The sequence below is a fragment of the Diceros bicornis genome, chromosome 15, assembly GCF_020826845.1.
Source record: "Diceros bicornis minor isolate mBicDic1 chromosome 15, mDicBic1.mat.cur, whole genome shotgun sequence".
In the NCBI taxonomy this organism is placed as follows: domain Eukaryota; kingdom Metazoa; phylum Chordata; class Mammalia; order Perissodactyla; family Rhinocerotidae; genus Diceros; species Diceros bicornis.
In genome coordinates this window covers 25,465,695-25,478,848 of record NC_080754.1, presented here as the reverse complement: position 1 = coordinate 25,478,848, position 13,154 = coordinate 25,465,695, and the positions used below count along the sequence as shown (strand labels likewise).

At 41.3% G+C, this 13,154-nt stretch overlaps 1 protein-coding gene across 5 annotated transcripts in view; it reads right to left on the bottom strand.

The window, feature by feature from the left end:
• Positions 1–13,154, bottom strand: part of KALRN (kalirin RhoGEF kinase) — a 633,650-nt gene that overhangs the window by 225,974 nt on the left and 394,522 nt on the right. The window lies entirely within an intron of this gene.

Genomic DNA, 13,154 nt, shown 5'->3' with positions numbered 1-13,154 from the left:
CTCCACTCTCTGAGTGATACATGGTGAGGTGCAGTTTTAAATATGTTGGAATTTCATTAAAATTTATATTGATTGATTTATATATATAATTCCATATCTATTATAACTATATATATAATATAATAATACATATGGGTGTATATATATATATAATTGCTACTTAAAACAATATTGTTTTCCTTAGGGGTTTACACTTCTCAGGCTGAAAATAATGAAATATTATACTTGTGTGAGACCTTTCATTTTAACAGCAACTATGAGTCTATTTTTTAGACAAGTAACCTGGGCACATTGTAACACTAAAACATAGACAGATAGATATCAAAAAGAACAAAATAAACATCATCTACGATCCCATAGATAAAGTGGAAAAATTTTAAATACTACACTGTCTTCTTTCTAATTCTTGGCCTTCTTCTTCCACTAGTAGCCCAATTTGTGCTAAAAACTGTGAGTTAATGTTTCCTAACGCAGACATCATTAGGAAAGAAAATTTAACGGGGAAAAAGTCACAATATATTTCAAAGCTGAACTGAATTACTACTGAATTATCTGCCACTGTGGATATCTGTGCCATGGCTCCTTTTTGTGTTAATAAATAATAAAGAGTTGACTATACTTACTTCAAATTAATATATTAAACAGTTGGTTTGAGTTCAGAGAATATAAACTCTAAAAAGCCAGCACCATTGGAATGGAATTTGCTTAAAAATCACACAAAATTTTTCAAATAAAAAATAATTAGGAGGCTGTGGGGAAACATACTGATGGAAATGGAAGATGGTGTAATCTTTAGAGAGGGCAACTTGACAATAGCTATAAAAATAAAAAATGTACTTATCTTTTGTCTCTGCAGTTTTAATTCTGGAAAATTTCCTATAGTTGTATCCACACATGTATATGATGGTGTCTATATATGACTATTTATTGTGGCACTGTTTGTAATAGCATAAGGTGGTCTGTAGGTGACAAAGTATTTAAGCTATGGCACATCTACAGAACTTAATGTTGCATAGTGATAAAAAATGACAAAGCAGTCTATGTTTTCACATGGAAGATCTCTTGGGCAGGCTGTCAAGTGAAAAAAGCAAGGTGTGGAAGAATGTATAGAATATGCTAGCTTTCGTTTGTGTAGGGAATATATATTTTTATCCAACTCAAGAAACTAATGGTCAAAGGGTATAGTTTCAGTTATGCAAGATAAGTTCTGGAGATCTACTATATGCATAGTTCCTATAGCTAACAATACTGTCTTGTATACTTAAAATTTGCTAAGAGGGTAGATCTTATGTTGTATTCTTACCACACTAATAATAATAATAATAATAATAATAATAATAATAATAATAACAACAGGGGTGAGAGGAAACATTGGGAGGTGATGAATATGTCTATGGCCTTGATGGTGGTGATGGCTTCATGGGTGTATACTTATCCCAAAACTCAGCAAGCTGTATACATTAAATACGTACAACTTTTTACATGTCAAGCATACTTCAATAAAGAGGTAAAAAAAAAAAAAGTCATTACCATAGGAAACCAGGTGAAGGAACAGGACGGTTGAAGATGGTGGTGGTGGGACTTCTCAATGTATACTTTTCTAATTAATTTTGACTTTTAAAATTAATTCAAAAATTAAATCAGGAGCTATAAAGCAATTTTGAATTATTCCACTACTTACCTCTAATATTGGAAAAAATAAATTTTATTGATTTGACTTACTCTGCCTGGCTCCTATTGTCCAAGTATTCTGGCAGTATCTTATAATTACAAGTGGTTATGGGTTCTATGAATGTGTTACTTGTATTTCCCCTTCAGTGACATAGAAAGATGTTGTTTTAAAAATATATATATGTGCAATTAAAAAATATTTGGCAAGTCATATTTGGAAAGCCAAATGCTAATAATGATTGGGAGATCAAAGATGATTCTTTTCTTTTTGCCTATCTGCATCTTCACCTTTTTCTACAATCAATGGGTATTACTTTAGTAATAAAAAAAGTCACTTAAAGACATTTTGGGGACTCCTAGCAGTACCCATTTGATGATAATCATCTTTCCCCTCACACGTGTACTTAAGAGTATCCTGATCTGAATCACAGAATGGGAGAAATTATAATGCAATTTGGGCTTTAGAAATGCAAATATGTAGTGATCAAAAATCAAAAGAGTAACATATTTACCACTACTTTTAGAAGAACTGCAGGTATGTATTTAATATGACTTCTAAAATAGAAATAGGAAAAAATATTATATAATGCTATAATTGGGAAGCAAACTTTCTTCAAGGCCAAAACAGAAACATCTTTCTTTGTTGCAAAGAGAAGCAATCTGGCTCATCACTCACTCTCTATATAATATAAAATGAATTTATTTTTAACATATTATATATTTTTATTTCTGGAACTGAATTCTAAAAGATATTTATTATGTGGCTCTTTTCCATGAGAAACACTAAACAATATAACGTACAATGTCTTCAGAAGTGGCTTTTCAGGGGTTGAGATATTCTTTACCTAGTCACTTCTCATATTGGCCTTCAATATAAACCTCAGTGAAGGCAATGAATGGACACCCAGCTCTGAGCCGTGATGGACTGAACAGGGCCTGGGGGTGGGGGCTGGAATAGCTTGGCAAGCGGGGGAAGAAACTCTGATAAGCTATTCTAGGACAAGTACTGTGAAAGAAAATGAAGCACTTTAATGAAAGGAGGAAGAGAGAACCTAGAATGAGAAACAGGAGAAAGGAGAGAATTTGGAGGCCTGGGCACATGGGATAAATGCTCGTGGCTTACAGGAAACCTCCACTTCCCAATCTCAGGATCTCTTTATTCATCTAAAGAGTATTATTCTCACTCCAGCCCCCTAAACTCTGACTCATGGTACACAGGCCCTTTTCCCTTTTTTTTTTTTGTAAGGAGATCAGCCCTGTGCTAACATCTGCCAATCCTCCTCTTTTTTTGCAGAGGAAGACGGCCCTGGGCTAACATCCGTGCCCATCCTCCTCCACTTTACATGGGTCGCCGCCACAGCATGTCTCGCCAAAGCAGTGCGGCGGTGCGCGCCCGGGATCCGAACCAGCGAACCCCGGGCCGCCGCAGGGGAGTGCGTGCACCCAACCGCTTGTGCCACCGGGCCGGCCCCCAGGCCCTTTTCCTTTAAGGGTGATCAAATAAATGGTAAAACAGCCTGCTCAAGGCATTCCACGCAGGATATAAAATTGCACTTTTGTTTTAGAAGTTGCAAGGACACCCATGATGACTCAGGAAGTTTCCCTTTTTCCCTGACTTATGACTCAAGGTCACTGGCCTAGTCACGCAAGGTTAATTTTAAGCAAACACTGGTAATTATACCCCCAGAATTGATACTTGATCTAGATTCTAAAGACAGCGCTAGCAATTTTATCAAAAATCCTGATAATTTAAATAGAGCAATACCCTGACTTATTGTGATAGCAGCTATCAAAAACCCACGGGAGGATGTTCAGTTTGAAAATTCTCAAAAAATAAAAGCAGTATAAAATGAATTAAATGCGTAGAATATTATTTCTACAATTAATGCCTTTCTGGAAAATGAAGGTTTTTTTTTTTTTTTTTGTGAGGAGATCAGCCCTGAGCTAACATCCGCCAATCCTCCTCTTTTTTTTGCTGAGGAAGACAGCCCTGGGCTAACATCGGTGCCCATCTTCCTCCACTTTATATGGGACGCCGCCACAGCATGGCTTACCAAGCAGTGCGTCGGTGCGCGCCCGGGATCCGAACCAGCGAAGCCCGGGCCGCCGCAGCGGAGCGCGCGCACTTAACCGCTTGCGCCACCGGGCCGGCCCCAGGAAAATGAAGATTTTAATAGCAACTGCCACTAGCCAACCCCTCTGCTGATCCCAGATCTCACCGTCATTCCCTCCCAAACAAGCACGAGATAAAGACCTCGAGTTCACACTTACTTACAGGTGTGAGGTCTTCCGAAGCCTTGTTTTTCTCATCTTTATATAACAACTTCATGGGGATGTTATGCAGATTTAATAAATCCATGTAGGTAAAGAACCCAACCAGGGTCTGGCATATAGTAGGTACCAGGTGAACATTAGTCCTTTAGGATCAGTGCTTCCCAGTCTTCATAAGCTCCCACTCTCTTTGATACACAGATCTCACACTCTGCCCCACTCCTGGACGCGCACACCTAGGGACCTCTCCCCACCATGCACCTGTTAGGAAATCTGTGGTAGATTGCCTTCCCCTAAACCATCTCCTGGGAAAATCTTGATTGTCATACAAAAACTGGATTCCAAGGTCACATATCATTTAAGTTTGGGAAATGCTGGGCTAAGCTGGTTTCTTTACTGCTGGACTTCCAAAATCCTACCATATCATGAGGTACATTATAAATCTCTGAAGCAGATACAGTGTGCAGTGCTTCCAAAACTTCTCTGTGAGTGGAAGAGTTTTGGGGGGAGTATCTGATTTTGTCATTCTTGGAAAACCCTAGCTAGTGGTCTGCATACCTGGCTGTGCACTGCCCTCTGGGATTAGGATCGGAGCATCTGCATTGTTTAGAAAAGCTCCCTGGGTAATTCTAATGCATTCAGTCCATAGATCAGCATTTGAGGGCAACCACCCTAGATTCCTGCGTGCTCCCAGTTGGCAGATCCTACATCAACTCCATGTGATTTAATTTTTGAATAAAAAATGCTAAGAATAAAAAAAAAAACTACTTAGCTTGTGCTGGGCATATTAATTCGTAACTTTGAGTAAGATATTCACTACCATCTCAATGTAATTGTTGAAGGCAAGTGGCAATATTAAACTCTATTTTGCTTTTTAATTTGAAGCTTATGAAGATGACAGATTTTCTGATCAATATCATTCCACCTACTTCAAAGAGAAACGACGAGTTTAAAGCACAAGAGGTCACAACACTCTTCACAAACGATGGAACATTCCACTTCAGCTGTTCTATTGCAACATCTCAGTCCTCACGATTTCAATAATTATATGTAATAAATTGTGGGAGAACGAGCAAAGCAAGTAGTGTAAGTGTTTGTGTGAATGTCTGGGTTTTTTTCAGAAATGAATAAAACTTTTAAAGAAACGTCAGGATGAAAGCAACATCATTACTCTATTAAATCATGATGATGCAATATGTTATGTAGTTACTTTATGAGGAAAATGCTTCCCTCTGGCTTTATACTGATCTCTGGAAAGGAAACCTCTAGCATTTACTGTTAGAAAAGCTTTCTTTCTTTTTTTTTTTTTTTTGTGAGGAGGATCAGCCCTGAGCTAACATCCATGCCAATCCACCTCTTTCTGCTGAGGAAGACTGGCCCTAAGCTAACGTCTATTGCCAATCCTCCTCCTTTTTTTTCCCCCTTTTTCTCCCCAAAGCCCCAGTAGATAGTTGTATGTCATAGTTGCACATCCTTCTAGTTGCTGTATGTGGGACGCCGCCTCAGCATGGCCGGACAAGCAGTGCGTTGGTGTGCGCCCAGGATCCGAACCCAGGTCGCCAGTAGTGGAGCGCGCGCACTTAACCGCTAAGCCACAGGGCCGGCCCCTAGAAAAGCTTTCTGAGGTTTGTCATCAAGTACTATGGAAACAGCACCATTTCAAAGGTATCCTGAGTCATTTTGAGTTTGTTATTCTCTCCAAAGGTAGATTCGTTCTATAGTCTCACCACTTCTGGAGAAGTGTATCCTGAACTGAGGGGCTCACAATGTGGTCCAACAGACAGAGCTTTACATCAAGGGTGCAGTCTGCACCTGAAGGGGAATATATTTGATGACCTTGTGTGTGTGCATGTGTGTGTGCATGTGCACGTGTTTGTGTGTGTGTGTGTGTGTGTGCGCTCTGGTGCATGCGCACTTGTTGGAATACTAGAGGTAGTGAGACGGGGAATGAAGGCAGGGCTGTGGCAAGAGGGAAAGAGCAAAAATGAGAAGGATATGTAAATGAATTAAGCTTGAGGCAGGGTGGGGAGCAAGGCATCAGGCTCACCGATTGGCAGGAAGTCCAGGACACTGACTTCTTATCTAAGCAGGACTGGCTTACTGCTTTCACACAAGTGGAGCTGGAGAGCATTTCTAAAGAATCCATTAGTGACTAGACAGATTCGGAGCCTAGCATGTAAGAGGCTCTAGACCTAGCTGTCCTAGCAGGGGCTAGGACAGCTGGTTAGCATACTGGAGTAGCTAGTAAACTAATGGAGAGTCACGTGCACTCCAGGGAGGGTGCGGGATTTTTTGTGGAAGTGTTTCAGCACAGTCGGATCACCCAGGTGGAGCCATGAGAATCACCTGGCTCTGCCCCTTCCTCCCACACCAGGAACGTCAGCCCGGGTCAGAGATGAAGGGAAAGGTGTGCAGGGCTGGACCCTCACGCAGCATATTCTCCATCCTCAAGTAGCAGTTTATCTTGCTGCACTGCTGCCTGTTGAATAGGTTTTGCTGATATTTCCTAATTTTGTTTAACTTGTGTGATCAGATGAATCAAAAAGTATTCGCATAGATATATAACAAGTTTAATGTTAAAATAAAATATACAAAACGAGTCTCACATTTAATGTTATTCATATCCATTAATGTGCTGCTTAGCAACTAGGCATGGATACTAAGCAGTTGGTGTGGACAACTAAGATGAGCATTACTTTGACATGTCCAAATAAATGTTTTGACTTGGTGTTGCTTTGGGTATTGCCCAATATCTATAGCCAGCACCAATGTCAACAGCTTACTGAAAAAACAGCCAACAACAACAAAACCACAGCTAAATTTTTATAGGGCCCTTCCAAGGTGTTGTGAAAGGCCTGCAGCTACCCTTAGATGGTGGGTTTAGGGACCAAGAAAAATCACAACAGGTCCATCCTCTTCCCTTGATATTTGAATATTAAGAAAATGACAGTGTGATGTATAGGGAGTTTTGGAGACCCGGATTCTTTGGCTGTGCTACTAATTGGTTTGGGCAGGTCATAAACCTTTGTAAGCTCCAGTTTCTATAAAACAAGGGAGTAGAATAGAACTAGATTACCTTCAAAGGTTTTTTCCAGGCTTTTCTATTTCATAATTCTATGATTTTCTGCAAACCGGATAAAACTAATACCAAAGGTATTTGGAGGGAGGAAGAAGCATAGAAAGCATAGACTATGCATATTTTCAGCAAGGGGTGTGGGTTGGGAAGGGGCAGCAGAGGCAAAGCAGGATAAGGCAGCAGCAGCCTGGCAGCGTGGTCCTGCCGACTGGCCGTGGGCTGCACATCCTTTTTCTCACCACCTGGTGGAGCCAGCTCCTCGCCTTGTGGCTGCAGATCGACCCACCGTGTTTCAAGGGGTTGTAACATCAATTTAGCGCGTGGAACCAACATTAAAAAAAGGAGAAAGAGAAATGGAATCTAACACAAAATATCAGAGTGCATCATACACAGTAAGGGTGTTATTCTGAAAAACTTAATTTCCCTATTATATATAATATATAAGCATGCGCATATCAGGACATAACGTATAATCTTTTTCTTCGGTTCAAGATCAAAAATGTTTGAAAATATCTTGCTGATTCTCCTGCCTGCCTACAGTGGCCCCAGGGAGGTATAGGTCTCTATTCATCTCTCTCCCCTTCAACTCCTCCTCGCCCCCACAACTTCCTTTTTCTCTCTCTCTAATCTCCCCCCAGTACTGCCTCCCTCCCATCTCTTCTTTCCCCTTGTTATCCATCCACTTCCCTGTCCTCTCTCACTTCTCCTCTCTCTAGGTATTTTATCCCACGTTCCCACCTCACTCTGTCTCCCTGCTCCCTTCCTCTGGGTTCCTCACCACCATCATTTCTGACTGCACTACCTCCACCCACCACGTCTTCCTTCCCCTACCTCAGTCTCATAGACAGGTGACAAGACACAGTCTAACATGGAGTGTGACAGCTGGCCTTCTCCCCACCCTTGACCTAGAGTTGAGACTATCTCACAAACTCCTCCCCATTGCCTCTCTCAGCCTCCCTGCTAGACTCCACCACTCTCCTCCCTTGGAGGGCCTTGGTTCAAATTTTCCTCCATCACCAAGGGAGCCATCTATGGCTGTGAAAATCCCACCTGTAATTTAAATTCCATCTCAAATGCCCCTCCTCCTCCGTGAAGCCCTTCCTATGACTCCAACTGGGGCTATTTCCTTTGCTCCTTTGAACGGCATTTTCGCTCACCTCCACCTTATCACAGGTATCTAACTAATTCCCAGAACTCAGAGGGCAGAGCCTGGGTTTGATTCATCACTGGGAACCAGCTCCATCTCCGAACTAGCACAGGCCTGGCCCAAGAAGGAACTCCAGGGAGGTGAGGGAAATGTGGGTTAGCTGGCATTCTCCATCACTTTGCCCACCTTGTCTTCACCCCTGCTGCACACCACTCTCTGCTCCTGGCTGACCCTGGCCACCTAGTCCCCTGGTAGGCTGACCTTGGCCTGGCCAGGGCTCCCAGCTCAGGCCTACATAGCTCTGGCCAGGCTGGAGAGAGGGAGTGCGCAGGAGGGAGAGCTAGCCTTGATTGCTGGTCACTTGTCTTTCCAATCCTTGCTGAAAACTGACTTATTTCAGGTAATCACTGCAAGGGTGTAGGACCTTGATGACATACCTGTGGAAGAAATGGGTTGAAGTGTTCCTCTAATTTGGGGATCCACATGGAAGCTAGTTAGATATAAACCAAACCAACCAGATCTGGCAGTCCCAGTTGGTGGTCCATGGAGTGGGGGAAGGGGAGAGAGCACTGATTGTGGGGGGACTAAATCCCCAGAATCTATGCCTCATCTTTAAAGGAGAGGGTGTCACACATTGGGCAAGGCACTGGCTCCTCTTGGGGTCTCAGTGTCCTTATCTGTAAGTGGAGATGGTTGTACTTTTTTTTTTTTTTGTGAGGAAGATCAGCCCTGAGCTAACATCCATGCCAATCCTCCTCTTTTTGCTGAGGAAGACTGGCCCTAAGCTAACATCTATTGCCAATCCTCCTCCTTTTTTTTTTCCCTTTTTCTCCCCAAAGCCCCAGTAGATAGTTGTATGTCATAGTTGCACATCGTTCTAGTTTCTGTATGCAGGACGCCGCCTCAGCATGGCTGGACAAGCGGTGCATCCGTGCGTGCCAGGGATCCGAACCCGGGCCGCCAATAGCGGATCGCACGCACTTAACCGCTAAGCCACGGGGCCGGCCCTGAGATGGTTGTACTTGATGATGAAGAAGACCCTCAGCCCTGACAGCAGAGATTTTATAAAAATGTTATTGCTCAGACTCACATACGGCCATACCTCCAAATCACTGAAAAGGGAAAAGTAAAGTTCCTATTTAACTGAAGGTGATGAGCATTTTAAACAAACAGCTGTCCTTACCAGAGCTAAAAATCTAATAATCAAGGCAAACTGAAAATAAATGATTTTGCTGAATTACAAGTTGTAGTAAGTCAAAGCAGGGAGATGGCATTACAAAACCATTACCATTTGGGGGATCTATTTGTGGAACATACTATCTTATCTGAGTGCCCCTGGAAGACTTAGCAAAATGCAATAGAAATGGATCTAGTTCTTGTGGAGATAAGTTTCATGATCTTTATATTTAGTTCTGTAGAAAAGAGATGTAATAAGAAAATAGGGAGAGTAAAGAATAAAAACTATCATTCCACCTAAACCTCCAATTTGTGTTAAAATCACTACTTGTAGGTATTAAATTCTACATATTGAATTGTTCTTCTTTATAGAAATTGTGGTGCTTGCGAGTTTCTCCATTCGATACCTATATAGGCAAAGATCCTTAAGATAGCCCTCTCTCACACACACACACACACAGAACTAATCTTGGGTGTCATTTTTCAAAGTGACACCATTTAAAAGGATCAATATTAACTAGCTGAGATATTTAACATATGCATCATATCACCATTGGCCTAGGTACTAATTTCCCAGAGACTCAGCTAACTGGGTTATCCAGGCAGTGTCTGTCTCAATCCCTCTGCCTCTCAATCTCTCCATCTCCCAGTCTTCCTCCCTTCCTACCTCCCTCTCTCTCCAGAGTATGGGCAGATAACCTGAGCCATGCACTAGAAATGAGAGGAGTATGTGTCTCTGTTAGATAGCACTTAATTGTAACTTCGGAAAGATGCGAACAATTGGGGTTAAAAAGAACCCTTGGATATTTTCAGGTTAAAAAGTGACCATTTCAAAAATGTATTCCTGAGAGCAAACAGGTGTTTGGACCATTGTATGGTCCTTCTATTAAGAAGCTCCTAGGAAACTCTTTCATTCAGATATTTAATTATTTTGTTGGCTTACAAGATTCCAGTAGTGATGGGGAAAAAAATCATACCTAATGGTTTTGCCTGTCTTGAGATGCAAATAAAAGACTGAATTATAACTTGAATGGCATTAGCCATAAGTCTGCAAATTGTAATTCTATTTTTAGTCCTGTCTGCCATCCATCCATCCATCCATCCGTCCATCCACCCAACAAAGATTTACTTAAGGTTTATTGTGTGCCAGGCACTGGGGTTATGCAGTGAAAGACATAGTCTCTTACAGAGTTCACAGCTCCTGCAGTTTCAAAGTTGGCTTAGTTGCCATTTTCTCTCCTATTTGTAGAGATTTTAGAGGTATTATGCTTTCTTTCTTAATCAAAATTTGTGTGGCATAAGTAGAAATCATACATTATGAGTAAAGCCTTAGCCCTCCAGATCCTGCAGGGAATTAATATACAGCTTGATTTTCTTGGATGTTCCCTTGAAGTGTGGATAATTTAAAACATTAAATTGGTCGATAGCATTCTAAATGCATTACAGAGTTCCTTGCTTTTTACTGCAGAACATACTAATGATTCAGGGTTATTATTAACATCAATAATTATGCCATACTGTAATACAGTGGTTGTATTGGGCTCCATGTTGGGATATAGGATCGTTTGCACCAATACTGAGTAGCCCTTGACCACTATGATTTTTGGGGTTCTTTGCCTATTTTTTTTTGCAGTTTGTCTGTCTTCCTTCTTGTCAGGCTTTACTTTATGCTGCTGGTATCAAACTACTTGCTCAAGTTCTTAATTCTTATTTGCTGCTTCTAAATTGCTAGGGTTGGAAACAATTTAACCATGCAGTAAAGTGGCTTTTACGGAGGATAGAAAGGCGTTTCTATGAAAAGACAGGAACTTTATCTTTGTGATATATCTTTTGGTTGCTCAGAGGCTGGTTTTTATTTTCTTCTTGTTTCTTTATAATGTTATAAATAAGTAACATTTGCTGGGTAGCTGTGTTCTTGATAATTGAATTTATTCCTGTACAGAACTCAGCATTCCATATGGCTTAACTTGACTTTTTATAAAGAGTTTCTTAGAACTGTATTTTGTAACTGGTAGGTAGATTTTCAGCTATTTAAAAAACTACCAAACTGGGGCCGGCCCGGTGGCGCAAGCGGTTGGGTGCGCGCGCTCCGTTGCGGCGGCCCAGGGTTCGCTGGTGCGGATCCCGGGCGTGCACCGACGCACTGCTTTGGCGAGCCATGCTGTGGCGGCGACCCATATAAAGTGGAGGAGGATGGGCACGGATGTTGGCCCAGGGCCGTCTTCCTCGGCAAAAAAAGAGGAGGATTGGCGGATGTTAGCACAGGGCTGATCTCCTCACAAAAAAAACCACAAAAAAACAAAAAAAAACTACCAAACTGCTTACTACGGCTTACTAGAGTGATATCATGAAACCAGAATAAGAGGCATGGTTATGCTAGAAATTTTGTTAGAAGTGGTCAATTTTGAAATGAATATTCTTTCCGTTATACATTTATTTGGCAAAAGCAGGGCTCAAAAGAAGTGCATGTTGTGATCTCTAGATTTCTGTGCTTAGTCAATTCGGTAAGAATATGGGGAAAGCAGGACTCGTTGGCTAAATCCCAAAGATCATAAATCAGAAAAGTACAGTGACATGACATACTGCTTACCAGTCCCATGTCTTCTCAGATATCCTGGGGGAGATGGGATAATGCTGAGCTGGGCGCAGATGACTGAATTTGGGATCAGTGGTCAAGAATAGCTTCATTGGGATCTTATTAAATAGGCATAAGGAGAGAATATCTCTATGTCTGGAGATTTCCAGACAAACCAAATGGAGAGCGTTAAAATTTGTGATAAAAAAAAAAGACTAGGAAATTTTATTAAGTACTCCAGAAAGTTAGAAGGATTTTTTTCCCCCTAGAGCTTACTGCTATCAGAATTTGACAAGGTTAACATGTCATGGGAGCTAAATATTTTATGTTCTCTTTAAACTGATGCCATTTGATGACACAACAGGGGATTAATAATCAGGAGTTGACAAGAGAGGAGTGACTCTCCACCCCTTACTTAACCCTTTTAGAACTCAGAATATTTTACACCCGACCCTTGCTTGCCTCTTAGTCATTCTTAGCAAACGGCCATATTGAGGTCTCATTTTCTGGAGCTGGGCTGTCCAATATGGTGGCCATTTGCCATCTAAATTTATTAAATTAAATAAAGTTAAAAATTCAGTTCTCAGTAGCACTAGTCACATTTCAAGTGTTCAGTAGTCACACATGTCTAGTGGCTACTGTCTTGAACAGCCCAGACATGGAACATCTCCATCATTGCAGAAAGCTCTATTGGACAGTGCTGTTCTAGAGTCTTGCCTCAGCGTGGCTGCTACACCTGTACACGTGGCCTCCTCAGGAACTCTTGGAGCTGGCATCTCCAGCATGACTGCTTAACTCAGTAAAAGCCTTGACTAGCCTGACTCCAGGACTTCCTCTGAATTGTATCCTACAACACTGAACCTCTACCTCTGAGCCCTTCTCTGCAATAGTGTCCTGAGAGAGCTCTAGGACTTTATGCAAACACTATTTCTTGTGTCTTGAGATTCCTTCTATTTGAATTTTGGAAACTGAGTTATTTCCATTACTTGGTTATATAACTAATCAACCAATATTCTTGATGACCCTCTGTTAACAACAGAACAGGTTGTTTAGTCTGCTGTGGAGAAGACACTTATAAAGTCAGGAGCTGGACAGAATGAGTTGTGAGGTTTTAGGGCTCTATGGTTCTACTTATTTCAACAAAAGAGAGGGTCGATTGATGTTCTCACCTATAAGCTGTCAAGAAATGGATTCCATTGGGTATTTTGAGTATCTATTATCTATCTATTTATTTCTTT